This window comes from Vicugna pacos, chromosome 27, assembly GCF_048564905.1.
Source record: "Vicugna pacos chromosome 27, VicPac4, whole genome shotgun sequence".
NCBI lineage: Eukaryota > Metazoa > Chordata > Mammalia > Artiodactyla > Camelidae > Vicugna > Vicugna pacos.
The window spans coordinates 16,328,341-16,348,540 of NC_133013.1; the positions used below are offsets into that span (position 1 = coordinate 16,328,341).

The following is a 20,200-nucleotide window of genomic DNA, read 5'->3' on the forward strand; positions in this document are numbered from 1 at the left end:
AAGAAGAGTCCCCGATGGGTAAGTGTAATTGTGGGCAGCTCTCAGCACTGAGGGGAAGCTTTCTCAAACCCCGTCTGCAGATATCCTCTCCCTTCTGTTACAGGTGGAGGACAGAAGTAAATGGAGACACTTGAAGCCTAGGGGACAAGCTTGAAAAAGGCTCCCCACTCAAGGCTGTCTGTCAGGTGGTTACTGTGTCACAGGAACTGGGAACTGTGACTTACACGCTCCCTGCCTCCCAGCCAAAGCTGCCCTCGTTGGACCCCTCTCTTGTTGCTTTCTGAATATTTCAGATTCCTGTAAAACCACCGCGAGTTCAGGAGCCATTGTAGTGAAGGGAGAGAAAACACAGAGGTGACGAAACCACTGCACCCAGGGGTCGGTGCAGAAGCAGTGCCTTTCCCAAAGAGCCTGCACCCTAAGCATTTACACGGCACAGTCAGGCTTGCCTCTCTTGGCAGAATAATAAGAACACATAGATAGTGTGTTGTTATCTGTGAAAGCAGACTCACCTGCATCATCCGACTTGACTTACGGAGCAACAACACAGCGAGTTAGGACGAGAATGACCTCCCAGCCCCCAACTTTACCAATAAAGAGATGTGAACTGTGTCCTGGTTCCCTGCCTTCTGCTTGTGGGTTGGGGGATTGCTGGACATCAGATCCCACTAACATAAGAAAGGGTTGTTGAAGGTGTGATTTGAGAAAGGGAAGGGAGCTGCGCCCGACACACACACACGCGCACGCACACACCACACACACACACACGTGCGCGCCCGCACACACATGCACACACTGCAGTCAGAGTAATCTTGTCAAGCTGGAAATCAGAGTATGTCGCTTAGATAGGCCATAAAGAAAAGAAAGGTCTGATATGGGCAAAATGCAGTGAGGGCTCTGCCTTACGCTGCGTGATGCTAGGCAAACCCCACTCTTGCGGGTGGGTGTACAGCTCGGTGGTAGAGCGTGTTCTGGGCGTGCACAAGGTCCTGGGCTCAATCCCTGCTGCCTCCGTGAAGGAAAAAAATCCTGTTCTTTAGATTTTTCCTTCTAAGATGAAGCCCTCGCACTATATGACACCAGGACACTGAGCATTTACTGTGCTCCGGGCACCATGCTAGAAGCACTTTATATTATCTCCTTTAACCCTTACAGAAAAACTGTGTGATTAGAAATTATATTACCCTTATTATTTTCTTTCTTTTTTTTTTTTTCACAGATAAATTCTAGGCTGGGAGAGTAAATTACTTACCTGAAATTGCACTGCTGGGAAGCAGAGAGCAAGGATAAAACAGAGGTCTGTGTGACTCCAGCGACTTCTGCAGCGTTCACCCATTTAACAAATGAGTACTGCCTGCCTCCCGTGTCCCAGACACTGCTCTAGGCGTGAGACATAAAGTCCTGCTTGGACTCTGCCTTTATGGAATTTACCGTTGGAGACGGGGGGAGAGCTATTAATCAAATGAGTAAAACTGTACTTGGAAAGTAACAACTCTCCTAAGTGTGTGAGGGATAAGCTCCCAGTGACATGAGAGAACAGAACAGAACTTCACCTCATCCGGGAGTCACGGAACGACTCTGCTAAGAAGTGACATTTCAGATAGAGTCTGAGACATGGCTAGTGGTTAGCCAAGTGAGAGAGAGGCGATAAGCACCCCTTCCCGTGGGAGACGTGGCGTGGGCAAAGGCCCTGGGCACGGCTCCACTCATGCAAACACCCCCTGGACCCTTACAGACCTCTGGCCCTCCGGCTGACTCCCGCCAGACAACCAGAAGAGAAACCCGCCAATCTACCCGCACATCCGCGAGAAACAATACATTTCTGTTGGAGACTAACTTTGAGTGGTTTGTTGTGCCCCCAAGATAACTACGATGGAAGGTTTGGGGGATAAGGAAGGCTTTCGTGATGGGTTTGAGCTGCCTGTGAGATATTCAGGGTAAGGGACAGAAGATCTGAAAGATCTTAACTGGATTTCTCGCACAATTCCATGGCCATTCGCTGGTAGGGAAGCCAGAGGATGTAACAGGTGACAAGTTGGTTTGTTGAAAAGGTCACTGAGCATGGAGTTTTCAAGTTGAGAGGAAAGGTCAGAGATGGAGATAAAACCCTGGGAGTTATCAGCCTACAGATAGGATGTGAAGTCCTAAGTGACATAGAAAAGATTGCCTAGGGCTCGTGTCTTACAGTGGCTCCACCAGCCTCTGGACTGCCCAGATTAGAAGCCTTGCCCTACTCAGTACTGATGTGTGGTCTTGGTTTTGTTTGTGCTGTCTCATTGGGTTACGGTGGATATGAAATGAGTGAATTAGCTAAGTACTGAAAACAACAGGGAAGCCCCATGTTTACGAACTCTTTTAAAGGTTAGAGCGAGAAGAGGAGGGGCCTTCAGCTCAAATCTTGGGCACTGAATTCCTGGGGAGAGGCTAAACATGCAAACAGGCAGGGAGGGGAGCAGCCAGAGAAGTTCCAGGCTGTCACAGAACCCAAGGCAAGAGTTTTAAGAAGAAGAGAAGCATCAACCGGGTCAAGGGCTGCTAATACATCAGGAAACATGAGTGCTTTGAAACGCTGGCTGGAATTAGCCATGGAGGGCTCTTTGGTGAGACTAGATACACTTTTTTAATGGAGGGTTAAGGTCAGAAGCCAGGTTAGGCTGTGTTGAGGAGTGAGCAGGAGATAAAGAAATAAGGATGATAATTCTTTTGAGAATGTTTCCTGTAACAGAGAGATGGAAGACTGTTGGATTAAGGAGGATGTGTGGTCTCAGGAAGCGTCTTTTTTTTTAATGTAAGGAACTCACATTAGTTTTTTATTGCTAATTAACAAACTACCGTAAATGTAGCCACTGAAAACAGCAACTCCTAGCTATTGTGTGACAGTTCTGTAAGGCGGAAGTCAGGGGGTGCTCAGCCGGATTCTCTGCTGAGGCTCCACAAGGCTGAAATCAAGGTGTCAGCCGGTCAAGGCTCCTAGCTGAAGCCTTAGGGAAGAATTTATGTCTATGCTTATTCACATTGTCTGCAGAAGTCAGTACCTTGTGGTTGTAGGTCTGGGACCCCACACATATACTTCATCAGTTTTATGGGGGATCAATATTATGGGTCATTTTTATAACTTCTCTGGAGATACTTCTATTCAGGTCCTTTGTCCTTTTTCTTATTGGTCAGTTACAAGAGGTTTTATGTGTTCTGTATACATAATCCCTTATTGGTTATGTCATTTTCAAGTACTTTCTCCCATTTTGTGAACTGTCTTTTCACTTTTTTGAATCACAAAAGCTTTTAATTTTGAGGAAATTCTATTTATCTATTTGTTTCTTTTGTCACTTCTGATTTCGGATTTATTTCTAAAGAAACTATTTCCTCATTCAAAATTATGAGATTTACCCTCATGTTTTCTTCTAAGATTTTCGTAGTTTTAGCTTTTACATTTAGGTCTTTAATCTATTTTGAGTTAAATTTTGTATGGCATGAGAAAGAGGTCTAAATTCATTCTTTTGCATGTGGGTGTCCAGATGTGTCAGCAACATTTGTTGGAAAGACCATTCTCTCCCTCATTTAATTATCGTGGCATAATTGTTGAAAACTGATTGATCATGTATATAATAGTTAGGACTTTCAATTATATTTATTAATCTGTAAGTCAATCCTTGGGCCAGTATGATGATTACTATAATGATTATCTTAGCTTTGCAGTGAGTTTTGAAATAGATAATTGGGGTCTTCCAATTTTGTTCTTCTATTTTGAGATTGATTTGTCTCTTTTGGGTCCCTTTCATTTCCATAGGAATTTTATGACCAGTTTGTCAATTCCAGGGAAAAGGAAAAATAGGCAGTGGAATTTTGATACAAATTTTATTGACACTGTAGATGAATTTGGGTATAAGTGCCACTTAATTATCAAGTCTTCTGATCTATGGCAAGGAGTATCTTTCCATTTATTTAGGCCTTTAATTTTTTAACAATATTTTATAATTTTCAGCGTACAATTCTTATAATTTAAATCTTAAATATTTTATTATTTTTGATACTATTATAAATATAATTGTCTTTAAATTTCATTTTCAGGTTGTTTATTGCTAAGGCATAGAAATTTTGTATATCTATAGTTCATTCTTTAACCTTGCTGAGCTTACTTATTATTCTAATTCTGTTTCTGTGGAGTTTTGACTATGCAAGATCTTGTCATCTCTGAATAGCAATCGTTTTATTCCAGTCTTTCCAATCTAGAAGACTTTTATTTATTTTGCTTGTCTAATTCTCCGGCAAGAAACTCTAACACAATATTAACTGAAGCCATGAGAAGTAATTTCTTTGCCTTGCTCCCAATCTTAGGTGGAAAACAGTTTCTTACTATTTAGTATCATGTTAGCTGTGGGTTTTACATAGTTGGCCTTTATCAGTTTGAGGCATTTCCCTCCGATTTCTAGTTTGTTGATTGTTTTTATCATGAAAGGATACAAGATTTTGCCAAATGATTTTTTCACCAAGTATTGAAATAGTCATGTAGTTTTTGTCCCTTATTATTAACATAGAGTATTCCTTTAATTGATTTTCATGTATTAAACCAACCTTACAATCCTCAGAGGAATACTACATGGTCATGGTATATAATCTTTTTAATATGTTACTGGATTTATTTTGCTAGCATTTTGTTGAGGATTTTTTGGTTCCCTGTTCCTAAGAGATATTGATCTCTTATTTTATTTTCTTGTGAAGTCTTGGGCTGGTTCTGGTTTCTGGGTAATACTGGCCTCACAGTCTGAGTTGGGAGCAAGGTTTTATTCAGCCTGCTGTGTCTTATTAGCAAATATCCACCAGAGTCCCAATTTGCCTTTTGAAGAACAGAATCCCATGCTTCTTTATGTACATGGATATAGATGGTCATGGCCCTAATTCAGTACCATCTCTGTCTTGTGATGCTCCTTTGAGAAAATCACTTTTGTCTGTGGATTGTTCTGCCCTCCTCTGGCTTCCTATAAAATTCTCTTCGCCAGCTCTTCACTCGTCACTCTCAAGATATCGCATGTTCTAAATGTGCTAAACCCCTCCTGGAAAGGTGGGCCCATGGAGAGGGGTTGTTCTGAAATCCGCTAGCCTTTCTTCCCCTAAGCTGACCCAGCTGATGCAGACCAAACACCGGGGACACAGGAAACACTGAGGGTGAAAGTAAAGAATGGCTGGCGGTTTTCATGGCTGATGCAGTGGTCAAACATAATCAACCTGGAGTGCTACTGAGTGCTACACACATATATAGAATATAACGGAGGAGGCAGAAGGAAATGGAAGGAACCAGGCTACACCTCTCCAGTGGAGGAACTAGAGAAAAAACTATTAGATGATGCTAAAGAGGGTGTCCTTGGAACTGATTCCAAGGTAGCAGTCAGTTAGGATGCAGCTAATTGGGGAGGGGAAGGTGCAGCCTAGCCTTGAGTGGCTATCTATATTATAGATAATAATGTTAAGTAAAACCATCTCCAACTGGGTGTACCAAAGTACTGTGAAACCACACAGACACAGGGCGAGAACAGGCTGTAGTCGACTAGGATGCAGCAGCTGAGATGAATGGTTCCGACTACATCCAAATGAGAGGATTAAAAATCCTGCTTACACCCACTTCAGGATGGACTGCTTTTCTGACTACGGCCACGGAAGGATTTGATGAGAAATATCCTTGCCTGAATTTGCGTCCTGGAAGCAACTTCTGTGTGCCACATTCTCCACTGAGCCTCTTATTTCTGGAGCCAAAAGAGTTTTTTTAGTTTGTGTGTTTGTTTTAAATCATTTTATTTGTTCTCTCTCTCTCCACATCCTCTTTTCTTATGTTACTTTCTATTTATTGTTTTTCCCTGGGTAAAGGAAGCGTAAGTAAAGAAAAACATGACATCTTTTGAAAGCCTTTGGCTCTTCTTTGACACTGACCTCTGTAGCAGCCTTGGGGCAGAATTTGCTGTTACAAGGGCAATTTTAAAATCATCTTAATTAGAGTCTCTGAAGTTCAACACGATTCTTCCACTATTTGTCATTTTTAGAAATCACAGGATAAACAAAATTAGAAGACCCTTAGCACTAAGCTCAAACTGCTAAGGGCATCTACATTTTGATCTTTCTGTTTTTATTTTGTATAATAAATTTACTGGATCAGGGTTTCTAAGAACACCATATGTACAGCAGAAAGCCAAAATGAATTTTCCAGGGGATCCATCTGATTCCCCCTAGAGGCTAAGTTACCTACAACTTCAAGGAATGAAGGCTAGAAATACAGGCTAGTTCATTACTGAAGTGGAAGATTCACCAGGGCTAAAAACAAAACTGTTAGGAGAATTTTTAAATCCTCTATTAATAAGAGAAAAATACAGACATTTGAACAATTAAAGCTTAATTTAAGGTCTTGGCAAAGAGCTGTTGTTAAAAAATTAGGTAAGGGAAAATTAAGCAGAAATTGTTAACTATAAAAAGTGTCTAATATTTATGGAATTTTCTAATCTATCCAATCATCTCCACTTAATTTTAAGCAGAATGAAACTAAGAATGATTACAGATGAGAAAAAAGAAACAATGGTATGTTTCCTAGTAATTATCCCCAATACACTATTTCCCTTCAGGAATTAAACTTAAACGTAGGGCGGAACTGGAAAAATACAGACAACGTGGAATTTTTTGAGGTATGTTCCCAAGAATGTAAAACTTTAAGGAATATGAAAGATTAAAATTCTGTCAACAATCACTGTTGGGCAGGAAGAATTTAAGGGATCTCATTTTGGGGGGTCAGAATTGCTAATTTGTTGAGTGTCTTCGCTTCTTATCTCATTATGTTGATACAGGAGCTGAAGGCAGCTCCAGAATGGATACGTGACACCGTGACATCACACACAGCCCGGGCCGTGATGCATTTAAGCCATCATCACTGAACGGCAAAAGAAACAGAAGGAAGGCTGGCGGGGCCAGGTGTGGGGCTAGCACTTTGGGAGGCTCTGTGGTCCAGTGGTTTAAGGGAGCAAACTGTCACCAGCCTGCCTGGGTTGGAATCCTGACTCTCCTCATTCACTGTGTATCTTTGGGAAATTCTCTCAGCTTCTGCCGCCCATTTCTTCTGTACGCAACATGCGTAACAGTAGAATGCGGCTCATAAGATTAAGATGTGCGTAGAACGTGTTGAGTTATTCTCTGAACACCAGAAGTCATAATTAGAATTATTGGGGTGCTGCTAATAAGTGTGCAGTGCTGCCTGCGGGAGACGACCTTTGGCTCACTCTGAATTGCACTGATACACAAGATTCGGTTTTGTTCCTTTTTCCTCATTAGTCTATAGGGAGTGATAAAACTTAACGTTAGTGATACTTTGTTTCTAGCCACTGTTTCTTATGTGAATTGAGGCCCCAGACAGCGGCTGGTGGGACAAAGTCCAGACTCCAGAGGGAAGGAACTGGGGTTGGCAGGCTTTGAAATGCTTACATGGCCCCAGTCAAATGGTTTGAGGTTCCAGGAAGAGCTCCCATCCCATCAGAAGAAGCAGATAGCAAATCAGGAGATTAAGTTCTACAGTCTGGGTTAACGTGGGGACGGGAGGAGTAATGCCAGTGGGGACAGCAGCAGCTTACTAGATGTTAAGTGGACGTCAACTAACCCTCAGGTGGTCTAGATATTAGTGTGAGCGTCCCTGGGCATTCAGGTGACAGTCTCACTACTTCTGTAGAATTCCTCCCCGATAGGTCAGTCATTAGGTCTTAAGTTATGCCACCCAAACCTGCCACAGCTCACAAGACCAGGTGATGGGCATTTGACCTAAAGGCAGATATCTACAGCCTGGCCAGTGGCCCAGGTAGTTCCAGAGAAGTTTCTCAGAAACAATTAGACTGTCAGTTCTAATTGCGACAGCTGACGTGTCTACATGGGTGGGGCCTTGAATTCACGCAACGTGAAAAAAAATGAAAAAAAAAATATATATCAAGCAGGGGCCTGTAGTTTACAGGCAAATGGAGGTATAATAACTATATGACAATGAAATACAATAACTAGTTTTTATAACAACTGTGTGATCAGTACACATTTACTTTATATTCAGTATATCGTGCCTCAAAAGCAGGAAAAAAATAGACGTTACGAGAACTCACTTCTAAATTAGAGTTTTTTTTTTAATTGAAAATTACAAAGATGCACACTGAACTCTTTGCAAACTTATCTAGACTATGCATTCTTTGGTGTTTCTGGATGGGTAAGATTTAGCTGTTACTGAAAGTAGTCAGTGATGGAATAAGTAGATAATGGTATGTGCCTCCCTTTTCTGAGGATGTTTTAGACAGATGACCTTAGGAAACCAAACACAAGACCTACAACAAATTAATCACAAATTTATAAATGGTTAGAACTGGAAGAGAAGGGAAGGTGACGATTATTAAGGATTTCTTCTTGCCAGGTAATGTGCTAAAGTTTATACCCAAATCCTATCAATATTCTCAGGAGACAGGCGTGTGCATTTCTGTTTTCTATAGATGAGTAGATGGAGCTGTTTGCTAAAATATTCTCACTAGCTATTGTTGCTGAACAAAGTATCTGAAACTTGGTAGCTTCAGGCAGTCCTCTGCTATGATTCCCCATGGCTTTGTGGATGGTTCTTCCTTGGGCTTCCTAATGCTTAGCTGGACCTGAAGGCATCTGAAAACTCCACTGAGCTGAACGTCCAAGATGGCCCAGCTTTAGTCACGTGTCTGGTGTCTGAGCTGAGATGGCTTGATCCTCAGGGGCCTGGCTGAGCATCTCTCTCTTTCTCTCCATACGACCTTCCACACAGTGAGCGTGGGCTTCCTCAAACACATGATGGTCTTGCCAGACTCTTTATTTGGCTTCCTCCACGCAGGGCAGTGAGTAGGCCGAGAGACCTGGGCTGCGAGGTTTCCTGTGTCCTGCCCTCAGAAGCCTCACGATGCCACTTCTTTAGGTAAAATAGGTCACTGAGCCCAGCTCAAATGAAAGGACAGGGTATTAGACAGACCCCTCCCCCCTTATGGGAAGCCCAGGATCTCAGGCCATCTTTTAAAAAGTTATACCGTGGTAACTCAGTTAGTATGAGAATTGAATCTTGATAGACCATAGAGCAGCCTCCATTTCATCACATTTCAGGTAACTGAACCCAAGAGAATGCTTTATTTTGCTGATAAAGTCACTGAATACAGACAGGTGAAGTCATGTAATCAAATTCACCGCATGATCTAGGAACTTGGCCACATAGAAGGCTGCCCAGTATTGATCTGTTCACAAATAAGAAACCACCTCTAGAAAGGAGGTGCCAAATTCAACTCATTTAAAACAACTCAACACAGAGCACTATGAAAACCCCGTGGGGAGCTCTGCGGAGCAGGCTGGATGGACGTGCAGGGATCTGTGCAGCCCTAAAATCTAAGGGTCCTGCCAAGACAAAAGCTGTATCCTACTCTTTCTGCATAATCGCCAGGTGGCCGAGACTTAGAACAGATGGGCTAAGTCCCAGAGAGTGACTGATGTCAAACATCTGGGATGTTAACACGTTGGGGTGGAAAGTCCTTGTGCTTAGAGGAGCGGAAAGCTCTGGGTAAATCTCTTGTGTTTCTCTGATCACTTAGAGCCACGAAAAAAAATCTGCACTGATCTGTGAATATTCAAGAGGACATCTGACAGTGATAGCAGTGCAGTAATCCAAGAGAGAAGACAGAAGAATGAGGCCTCCCTAGGATTTAGTGCTTAGCACACATAACAGATCATGCAGGGGCAGGTTTGGAAGGTGTCAAGGATAGAGAGTGGGAGAGAGATCCCAGAGAACGGGGAGAAAATGTTATCTTTGTTTTTTTTTTTTTAACCAATGGTGATAATGAGAAATTAGACCAGAAATCATTGTAAAAAAGCCATCCTTACAAAACGGTTTTATACAAGAAATAATGAGAACAGAACTAATTTAGTTAGCTAATTATCACATGCATTTCACATCAGCCCACAAGCAACCAGAAACCATTAGCTGTGCACCCCGCCGTTCTCATCAAGCAAGGGATTAATGGGAACAAACCTGGAATTGGCTTCTGCAGAAATGAATCCACCATCTTCAGAACGTAATAATCGCCCTGGGCCTCCCCTCGTGATCTGCACTCTGCAGTGAGGTTGCCCTGGAGCCTTGAGGGGGCAGGAATGTCTCTGTCTTCACCGCTTTCTGGTTGCCCCAGGCTCCGAGTGCTGGAGGTACAAAGTGCATCATTTTCCGCAAGTAGTCCTAGAGCTTAACTCATCTCATTAGTGACAAAACCCAGTTTCATGGTGCTCTCTGACCCCTCTTCCGACCCGGGTCTAAGAACCTACACCCATCCTTGCTCTGTTCTTGTCTTGATTTGAACTTGGGAGTCACTCATTCATTGAAGTGGTCACTGCTATCTGACTCAGACCACACACTGTATCAGGTGATAAGAAAGGACGTAAAGGATGTTTGTAAAGAGCTCCTAATACGATGTAAGAGGAAAATGAAATGAAACTAAAAATGAGCTAAAACTAGGGTTCCCTGTGAAGCATTATGACAAGGCAGTGGTATCAAAACGCCCTTGAGAGGAGATGGACGACGCAAGGGAGCAGGGGAGCTGGACCCGAGGATGGAAGAACACAAACATCTAAACAAGCAGTGAATCTGGGTGGTGCTTCCAGACACGGGACACACATCATGCACAAGACATAAAAAGCACAAATAGCAAGTGTTTTGCATGCTTGGGGTGCAAGGTGCAGCAGGAGAAGCTGCAGATGAAATAAGGCTACCCCCTTGTACCCAGAAGTTCGGGTACCATCAACAGCCCCTGGGAGCTCTTTAGAAATACAGCATCTCAGGCTTTACCGCAGACCTGCTGAATCGAAATCTGCATTTTGACAAGCTCTCCAGGTGACTTGTGTGCGTGTTAGGGTTTAAGAAGCACTGGGCTAGGGCAGACAATAGCTGACAAGTTAGTTGGAAAAATAATAAAAATAAAAACAGAGCTTCCAGCCTTTGACAGACACAGCCCTGCCCGGAAGGGAGAGGCTGAGCAATTGACTCGCATCCGAAGATCCTCAAGATTCTTGTTATTTCTCTGTTCTCTGCAGTAGAGGTCAGGCCTAAGAGCTCACAGTTAGCAGGGCTGTCAGGTCTGAGATGAGTCTGACAGAATATTTTCCGCATTGGCTAAGGTATCTAGCGGGGGTGTTATTTTGATGGTATGTTTTCATTCCTATCATTTCTTTTTTAACCTCATGGCTCTTCTCCATTCAAAATAGACTCTGAAGGAGCCACTGCCTTGGGTTGGAGTCGTCACAAGCAGAGCCCAGCAAATAAAGAAGTGAATTCTAGGCTTTTGAGTTTTAAAGATGGATTTTGAAGGAGGATGCATTGGAAATTGGAAAACGTTTTATCTTCAGAATCCTAACCCACAAAGAATTGAGGGCACAGACCTCAGGCTTTGGTGGAGAGATAAAGACCCAAGCGAACTTGCTCCCGAATTAGGTAGGACGTTTTTGGGCTGGGTGCAGAAGAGACTGTCGGGAGACCAAAGGGGGAATTCAGCTGGCTGTGAGCCCTTGATGTGGCACCGTGTAGCCTGGATTATAAACTGGGTCTTAGGAACCCCAGAGGTTTGAGGGAGAGGACCTGGGCTCTGCCCCCTGGGCTGCCTCAGATCCTGGAGCTCCTCATGGGAAGGGAGAGTTCTTGGTGTCTGTGAGCCCATAGGAGCTGTAGGATGGTCTCGGGGATTCCAAGAAGAGATGATGACCACATGGATGAGGAAGGCAGTGAACATGAAGACACTTTGCTGCCAGTTTCCAGAAGGAGAAGCAACTCCACTGAGACTGATGAAAGGAGACCTCTTTCACCCCAGCTAAGCTTGGCATCTGATGACTGCTCCCCGACGTAAGGGAGACACAACCCAACTGACAAAGATGTCTCTAAACCTATTGAGATCAAACGCGGGCGTCTGTCAAAATGGGAACTTAAAATAGATCCTAAATTCTACTTTAGGGGGAAAAAAAAGGTACTCTCTCTCCCACTCCGAGTACGTGATGCGAATGTTCATACCCACTGCAGGCACTTGTGACTGAAAAACAGAACCAGCACCAGCCCTGCACGCAGATCTCCTGTGATCCACCCTCTAGCTGAGCAGACCCAGGTGATGATCAGCATTCACCTGGTGGCTCGTTCCCTTGGTTTATTCAGCAATTTGGGGTAAGCTAATTGTAACTCCATTCATTTTTTTCTTCCCACTTTAGAAAGAACATAGAAAAACAAAGAAAGCCTAGTGATGCTAATATAAAGATAATGACAGATCCTCTCCACTTTATAAAATTCCTTCATTTACATAAGGCAGTCCCTTAACTCTTATCGGTAACAAACACTGGAGGGCACAGCCCCAAACCAGTCAACATATGGATGCACTGTAACAGGGAAACGGGGCTTCTCACCCTGAGCTAGAGGAGACATTGACTTGGTATCCAGAAGGCTGTAAAGCTGGGGCCAGGCAATGTCTCACCCAGCATCTTTAGAGAGTTCATTTTTCCCAACTCAGAATGCTGCCTGCCCTCTAGGAAGATAAGGAAAATAGAGAATTAGCGCCCTGCTATGTCATCAAACAAAGGACTCTGACAGTGGTGTAGTGAAAGCATTGGAATGCAGGATCCAGACTGATCAGGATTCGATGACCAATTTGATTCCTCTTACTTGCTATGTGACCTTCAGCCCTTGAGCCAGTGACCTGATTTTTTTCTGAACTTGAATTTTTAGATTTGTAAAATGGAGTTGCTGTATGAAGTAGCATGTGGAATCGACTGGGGTCAAACAGAGTTTTGGCAAATGTAAGCTCCTTCCTCCTTACTGTGTAATTAGAGTTGAAACTTTAAGCTTTTGCAAACCAATACACAGAGACCCAGCCAACATCCTTCTCTCTCTCTCTGTCTCTCCCTCTGTCTCTCTCTTTGATTCTTGCTTCTTGGGAAACTAAACTAAACTAAAGTTGCCTCAGACTTTGGCCTGGGAGATACCTATTCATTCATTCATTCATTCAGCAGATATTTCTTGAGGGCCTACTTTGTTCTTGGAGTTTGGGATGCATAAAAACATACTGTCTTGTGTCTGTTTTAGTGGAGGGTGACCGACAATACCTCAAAACCCTGTAAGTAAATAACTTATGATACATTTGAATGGATAATTGCTGTAGAAAAACAGAAAAAAATGTATAGATGATTACAGGTGTAGGATTGGCAGGGCGGGGGGTATGCAATGGCTTACAATCTAAAATGGGACGGTTAGTGTAGGCCTCGGTGAGAGGGGTGAAGGAGCCTGAGGAGTCTGCCGTGTAGTTATCTGAAGGAGGAGTGTCCTGGGCAGGGGAGTGGCCACTGGGCCTCAGTCTGCCTGGGCTGCTGGGACAGAATATCGAACTGGTTAGATCATAAACAACAGAGATTTACCTTTCACAATTCTGGAGGCTAGAAATTCAAGGTCAGGCTGCCAGCCTGGTCAGGCGAGGGCCCTCTTGCAGGCTGCAGACTTCTCACTGTGTCCCCACGTTGCAGGGAGGGCCAGAGATCCTTCTGGAGCCTCTTTTAAAAATAAGGGCACCAATCCTACCTGTGAGGGCTCCACCCCCATGACCTCGTCATCTCACAAAGGCCCCACCTTTTAATGCCTTTGGGGGTTTAGCTTCCAAAGGATGACTTTGGAATATTCAGACCATAGCACAGTGCAGAGGTCCTCAGGCAGAAGAAGGATGCCTGACATGAGATGCTTCAAGGGTTAGCAAGGAGGCCAGTGCGGCTGGAGCTGGGTGAGCTGGGGGAAAGAAAGGGGGATGAGGTCAGAAAGCAGAGATGCAGGGAGACCCCTCCCCAGCATCAGAGGTAGGTAATGCTCTTCCTTAGGGACTAGACTTCTCTGCTGAGAACCACACTTCTCACTCTCCCTGCCCCAGGATCCTGTAGACGAAAGACCTTAGCTGGGACACGGTGGCGTCTTCACGTTGTCCCGCAGTGGGGTTTGACAGAGTCACACCTCAGGTGGGGGGAGTGAGACTCACGTGGCCTCTGACCCTCCCTCAGGATCTTTCTGTACTGAGGATTATTCCTGTGTGAACGCCTGTCTGGAGTACAACTAGGTAGGACGGCTTTAAGAGAAGGAGGGAAAGTCTAGGGGTGAGAAGGAGGGAAGACAGAAGTGATGACTTACCTGGTGTCTCGGTCCATGAGACTCAAAAGATTGGATGTGAATTTGCCTTAGGAAGCCCACCTAACCCACCTAAGCCTCACCTTGTTTCATAAAGTGAGGAATTAGGTCAGTGATCTCCAAGGTTCTAACAAACCCACAGACTCTGCCCATGTCGATGCTGGGTTACACCCCTTGCCACTTGGTCTTCCAAGTGACTCTCTCCACGCTCTGAGCTAAAGCATGACCATTGCTATGAGCTGAGTTACATCCCCATAAAATTCATATGAGGAGGTCCCAATCCCTAGTACCTGGAAATGTGACTGTGTTTGGAGATAAGGGCTGTAAAGGAGAGATTAAATCAAAAGGAAGTCCTTGGGAGTGGGCCCTAACTCAATATGATTGGCGTCCTTGTAAGAAGAGGAAATTTGGACTCATGCAAAGACAGAGGAAAGTATGTGAGAATACAGTGAGGAGACAGCCATCTACAAGCCAAGAAGGGGGACCTTAGAAGAAACCAACCCTGCCAACTCTTGACCATGGACTTCTAGCCTCCAGAACAGGGGAAAATGTTCCTGTTGCTTAAGCCATCCAGTCTGTGGTATGTTGTCATGGCGGCCCTAGCAAATTCATACAGCAGTTACTTAATGCCATCAAAACGATGCCCATGGAATCAGGCATGATTCTAGAAGATGTTAGGAATAGGGAGGAGGCCATGAGCACAGCAAAAGAGAATCAGTCTCTTCTCTAGGGCAGCCCAGCTAGTGCATGGGTCAACTCTCAACTCAGATGCTTTTTAAAATATATATGAAATTGTACTTCTGTGACTCCACTTCTGGACCCTTGACCCAAATGAATCTCTTCACGCTGCGTAAATGAACAAATCTACGAAAGACCATTCATAGCTCTGAGTCTTTCCAGGTGCAGCCGTCTTAGAAACCACACCGTCTTCCCATCCTTCATTTGGACATCCGTCCTGGACTTGCCTCGTTTTCTTGCATCCAGCTTGGAATGGCCCTTGTCACATTGCCCTGTGTGGCTTCCTGTCCCTGGATCCTGATCTCCTGCTGAGGGACTCACGAGGAGACTAACCAGGGAGGCCCTGTAATATAAATTAGATTCTTCTTTAATTGTCAGAGATCATCAAAGTGGCTTTATATCAGGAGCCTCTGTGGATGTAACAATGCTCATGAGCTGTCTTTTTTCTTCTAAATAATGGAAAGGACGGCCAATGTTTTAAAGTAATCATGGACCAGACAGCACTATTGTAACAGTAATAGCAGTATTAAATAAAAAGAAAAAAAACTCAACTTCTCCATCCCATAGCAACTTAATTATTAATTTTCCATGTCTTCTAGACATAAATATTTTACACTTGTAATCACAGAAGAAATACAGCTTTACTCTGCTTTTCTCACATCACGGAGCAGGCACTTTTCCTTACTGCTCTGCGATCTTGATTATTTTAGTGGCTTCATAGTATTACAGATAAATGGATGTACCTTGTCAAGAATTGTTGGACATTCAGGCTGTTTTAAAAGTCTCTGCTATTTTGAATCACGCTGAAATGGGCATCTTTATGAAAATTGTGTTTTCCATCCTTAGGATTACCTTCCATCAGAAATGACCAAGTTAAAAAAAAAAAAACTTGAGTATTTTTATACTTTTAAGAGCATATCAAATCTTCAAAAGAACTGGCCAATTTACATGGCTTGGAGAAATGTATGAAAGTACCACTTTCATTTCAGCCTCGTCTGAAATTGGTGTTAGCATTATTTTTCATTTTTAATTTTTTACTAAAAATGAAACGGTGACCTCATTTTTGTTTTGATCATATTTCTTTGATCAAAATGTTCTATTTTATATCTCCTTTAGTTTGTGAATTTATATCCACATTAAAAGCAAAATAAAGTCATGACAGGGAGAAATGAATATTCAATACTCACTATCTGCCAGTTTACTAGGAATTATACACTTGCTATGTTAATATTTGCAATAACCTGTGATTATTTCACAAATGAGTCACCTGAGAATTTGTGTGGTGAAGGAACTGTCCAGAGTTACAAGTCCAGTAGGTCAAGAATCTGAATTAAAACTCAGAAGTGTCTCCACTAATGAACTGACCAGTCACATTAGAAAATTGATTTATAGACATCAAAGCATTGATGCATCAGTTCACACCAGGCCGGAAGCTGAGACTGACCTGTGGACAGTTAAATACAGTATCTGGGCCCAGGACTCAGAGATCCGGGTACAGTGAGTCTGGAGCGTGGCCTGGAAATCTGCATGTTCCACTAATGGCCCAGGTGATTTTCATCAGGCAAGATTTGCATTTGGCACTTGGCAGTAGTCTCTACTCTTAGCTCTCAGAATCACCTGCAGAGCTGTGTAAAGCCTGCAGATCTTGGAGCCACACTCCAGACCTACTGAATAGAACCCTCTAGGGTGGGACTCAGGAGTTCCCCTTACTAGGCGCCCTGGGGTCTTCTCACCAGGCAGCCACTCCAAGCTTCTCAGTGTCGTTTGGAAAGTCCCACACACAAGGATGTCACCACCATTGCCCTTCGGGTCTGTCTCATGGGATCCTGTATTAAATGAAGGTCTTCTGTAGAAGTCTTTAGTTAATTAAACAGAAGCCTCTGGAACGACATGCCAGAGGGCCTGGTACACCCCGTAACTGAGTCTGCTTGCCTTTTTAGAATCTCCCTAAAGATCACTATAAGAACTTTGAAGATCTTTAAAAACCTATAATTAATTATATTTCTTAGATACACTCATGCATCTTAGTTCATATATATATTAATATTATATATAGCAAGTATATAACATATAATATTCATATATATTCATATAACATACATTGTATTAATTATACGTAATATAGTAAAATTTATATATTTATAAATATATATTTATTTATATTAAATATTTATATATTATATACTTATTTATATATAATATATATTTATATATTTATAATTACATATATATTATATATTAAAATTGTATTTCTTTCTTGCTGCCAAAAAAATAGTGTCTGCTTTCATGACAAGGCATGTTTCTGAAACCACCCTCCTTTTAACCCACCCAGTCCCAGTAATTGTTATATTCACACTTTGGATGAAGAGCTTAAGATAAGGGTCTAATTTGGATTACTAGGATAATTACTGTGTGACAAATGAATGCCAAAGAATGAGAACCGCTTTGTCAGAGAGTTCTCAGTTTGACAAAGGTTTGTTTTCAGGTATGCAGCCAGAATTGTGAACTTCAACATTATTTCCCAGGCTTCTGATGAAATTTATATTTAAACATACTGTGCAACCTTGCCGTGTTCTCCCCGATATTGTTAAGAGCCAAGTTTGAATTTTCCAGTGGAAACTTTCTGTCATTCCTCAGGCTTTGCTGAGGTGGCTGAATTGTCACCTCAGCTTGGTTGATACCCCAAGTGCAGCTTCCTGAAAATGAGGCGGGAGGATCTCAAAGCCGTGGGTGGGAAAAAAGCATCCTGTCCCCAGAGCTCATGCCTGTGTTCACCAGGGCTGCCAGCATGCTCTCTGGTGACTGTTGGTCCATGGGCTTCTCACCCCTGGTAAGCTATGCACTCCATGGACAACAAGGGCTGTGTGGTAATACTTTGAAAATAATGACAGAACATCTTCAACAACTAACGGCGTTTGAGTCATCAGGATGCCATAGGTGCTGGGCTGGCATCTATGAGTCACATTTCAGAGAAAAGAGAATGCGGCAGAAGAAGGTCAAGAAGCTTGTCAAAAATTGAATGCAAGGTAAGTGGCAGACCCGGGATTCTAATTCTGCACTGCTTGACACCAAAGCCTGAGGCATCATGTCTCTTTTTTATTTTTTTCTTTTTAAAATTTTTTCTTTGTTTATTATTAAAATTTTGTTTTTATTGAAGTCTAGTTGATTTATAGTCTTGGTTTCAGGCGTAGAGCAATGCAATTCAGTTACACAAATACATACATATATATTGTTTCAGATTCTTTTCCATTATATGTGATTATAAGAAGTTGAATATAGTTCCCTGTACTACACAGTAAGTCCTTGTTGTTTATTTATTTTATATGTAATAGTGTGTACCTGTTAACCCCAAACTCCTTAGGTATCCTTATCCACACTTTCCCCTTTAGTAGCCAGTTTCTTTTCCATGTCCATGAGTCTTTTTTTGGTTTATAAATAAAATTTGTATAATTTTTTTTAGATTCCACATATAAGTGATATCATATATGTCTTTCTCTGTCTGACTTACTTCACTGAAGATGACAATCTCCAGGTCCATCCATGTTGCTGCAAATGGCATTATTTCATTCTTTTTGATGGCTGAGTAGTATTCCATTGTGTGTATACACCACAGCTTCTTTATCCAGTCATCTGTTGATGGACATTGAGGTTGCTTCCACGTCTTGACTATTGTAAATAGTGCTGCCGTGAACACTGGGGTGCATGTGTCTTTTTTGCATCATTGCTAACTGACCCAGAGTAGGTACTGAACACCCCAAGTTCTCGAGGATGTGCCCTCTGCTGGATATTGTGCTCAGCTAGTCACAGACATTGTCCCCACCAACCACCAGACTTCTGTGTGAAAACAGTGGACACTTCTGAGAATAGCTGTAGGGTAGACTGGCTCCGACTCATGTGGGACTGGCTTGCATTTCAGTAAAACCCAAGGCTTTTGGTACCTGAATTAATCATTTCTTTTCCTCTTCTCTCCTGACTCCCCTACTCTCTACCTTTATTTTATGATGGGCTTATTTTCCATCTACTTAAACATTCTTCCCTCCCATTATTTACAGCATGAATCCCTGAATCAGTACATATGAAATATATAATGGGCACCTCCCACCTGGTTTGTCTAACACTGTTCTCATTCACAGCCCCACGTTGTCCCGTGTCTGCCGTGACAAGAATGGAAGGTTCTGAGGCCGGTCATAAAATGAAATGATGTGGAAGTTACATGTATTCATCTAAGCATCTCAGCATCTATTCAGGCCACTTGCAATAACAGTTCCTTAAGTTCCTCTTCTCCTGTGGTGGCTCAGGTGGATCCCGGGCATCAGACACATGAGTGTCCCTTGCCAAACACCTGCTCGGAGTCTGTAATTCCTAGTATATGAGGTGAAAGAAGTAAGGAGAGAACAGGGAGGCATAGGGTAGCAACAAAGATAAGATTAAAAGAGAAAAAAAGCCTGGAGGACACTAACATGTATTTAGTGTTTGCTGTGTGACAGACATCCCTGCCAGGCACTCAATGCGACTAACCTGGCTCATTTCCACGGCTCCCGGGTACTGTTACTCCACTGTTAGAGAAGTGCTTCCATGAGCTGGCTGACGTGCCGGGAGTGACGCGTGCGTTCTGTCACTCCCGGAGCACAAGGAGGCTCTTCCGGCTTCATTTCCTTCCGTGCTTCCCACAGCCCTGCCCAGAAGAAAGCTCAGAGAGTTTAGTTACCCTTCACACGTCACACAGCGAGGAGGATCAGATATTGTTTGGGACTTAGGTATACACAAAAAAAAAAAGAAAAAGAAAAATCTAAATACTCTCTTTACCGCAGATCCCTGCTGCAGTGAGGTCGTTTCTTCTGTTAGCATTAGCTGGCGTGCTCATTACTGGAGCAGCCCATCGCATTGCGCTTGTTTTGAAGTCCAGATCGAACTCAGCATGCAGTTCAAACTTAGGTCACGCTTCTAAGGCTGTGGGCAAATCTTTGGGAGATAGGAAGATTCTGTTGTCAGTTCACAGGTTATTTGGTTTATTTCATATGACACATAATATTGATCCAATTCCAGATATTTTTCCCAAACCTTTTCATGCTCCGGCAGCTGTTTAAAGAAGGCACGTGTTTTCTGGTGGCGCAAAGATTTAGAGGATCTTGCCAATGTATTATTCAAGTCATTTACCCATGTGGATGTATTATTGAAACACAGGCTTAACAAGTTTCTAAAAGAGACTGTTGCTGCTGAACAGGAACAGTATCATGCAACACGCACATGATACACTGTATAGAGCCA

At 42.9% G+C, this 20,200-nt stretch overlaps 1 long non-coding RNA gene across 1 annotated transcript in view; it reads right to left on the bottom strand.

Moving 5' to 3' along the window:
- Positions 1-19,571, bottom strand: part of LOC140689833 (uncharacterized) — a 40,298-nt gene extending 20,727 nt beyond the window's left edge. Inside the window, exons 1-3 of the long non-coding RNA XR_012064970.1 lie at positions 19,451-19,571; positions 15,160-15,275; positions 10,037-10,200 (exon numbers count right to left, since the gene is read on the bottom strand). This is a non-coding gene — a long non-coding RNA (uncharacterized lncRNA). The remainder of the gene's footprint in view (positions 1-10,036; positions 10,201-15,159; positions 15,276-19,450) is intronic.
- Between the last annotated feature and the right edge of the window lie 629 nt (positions 19,572-20,200).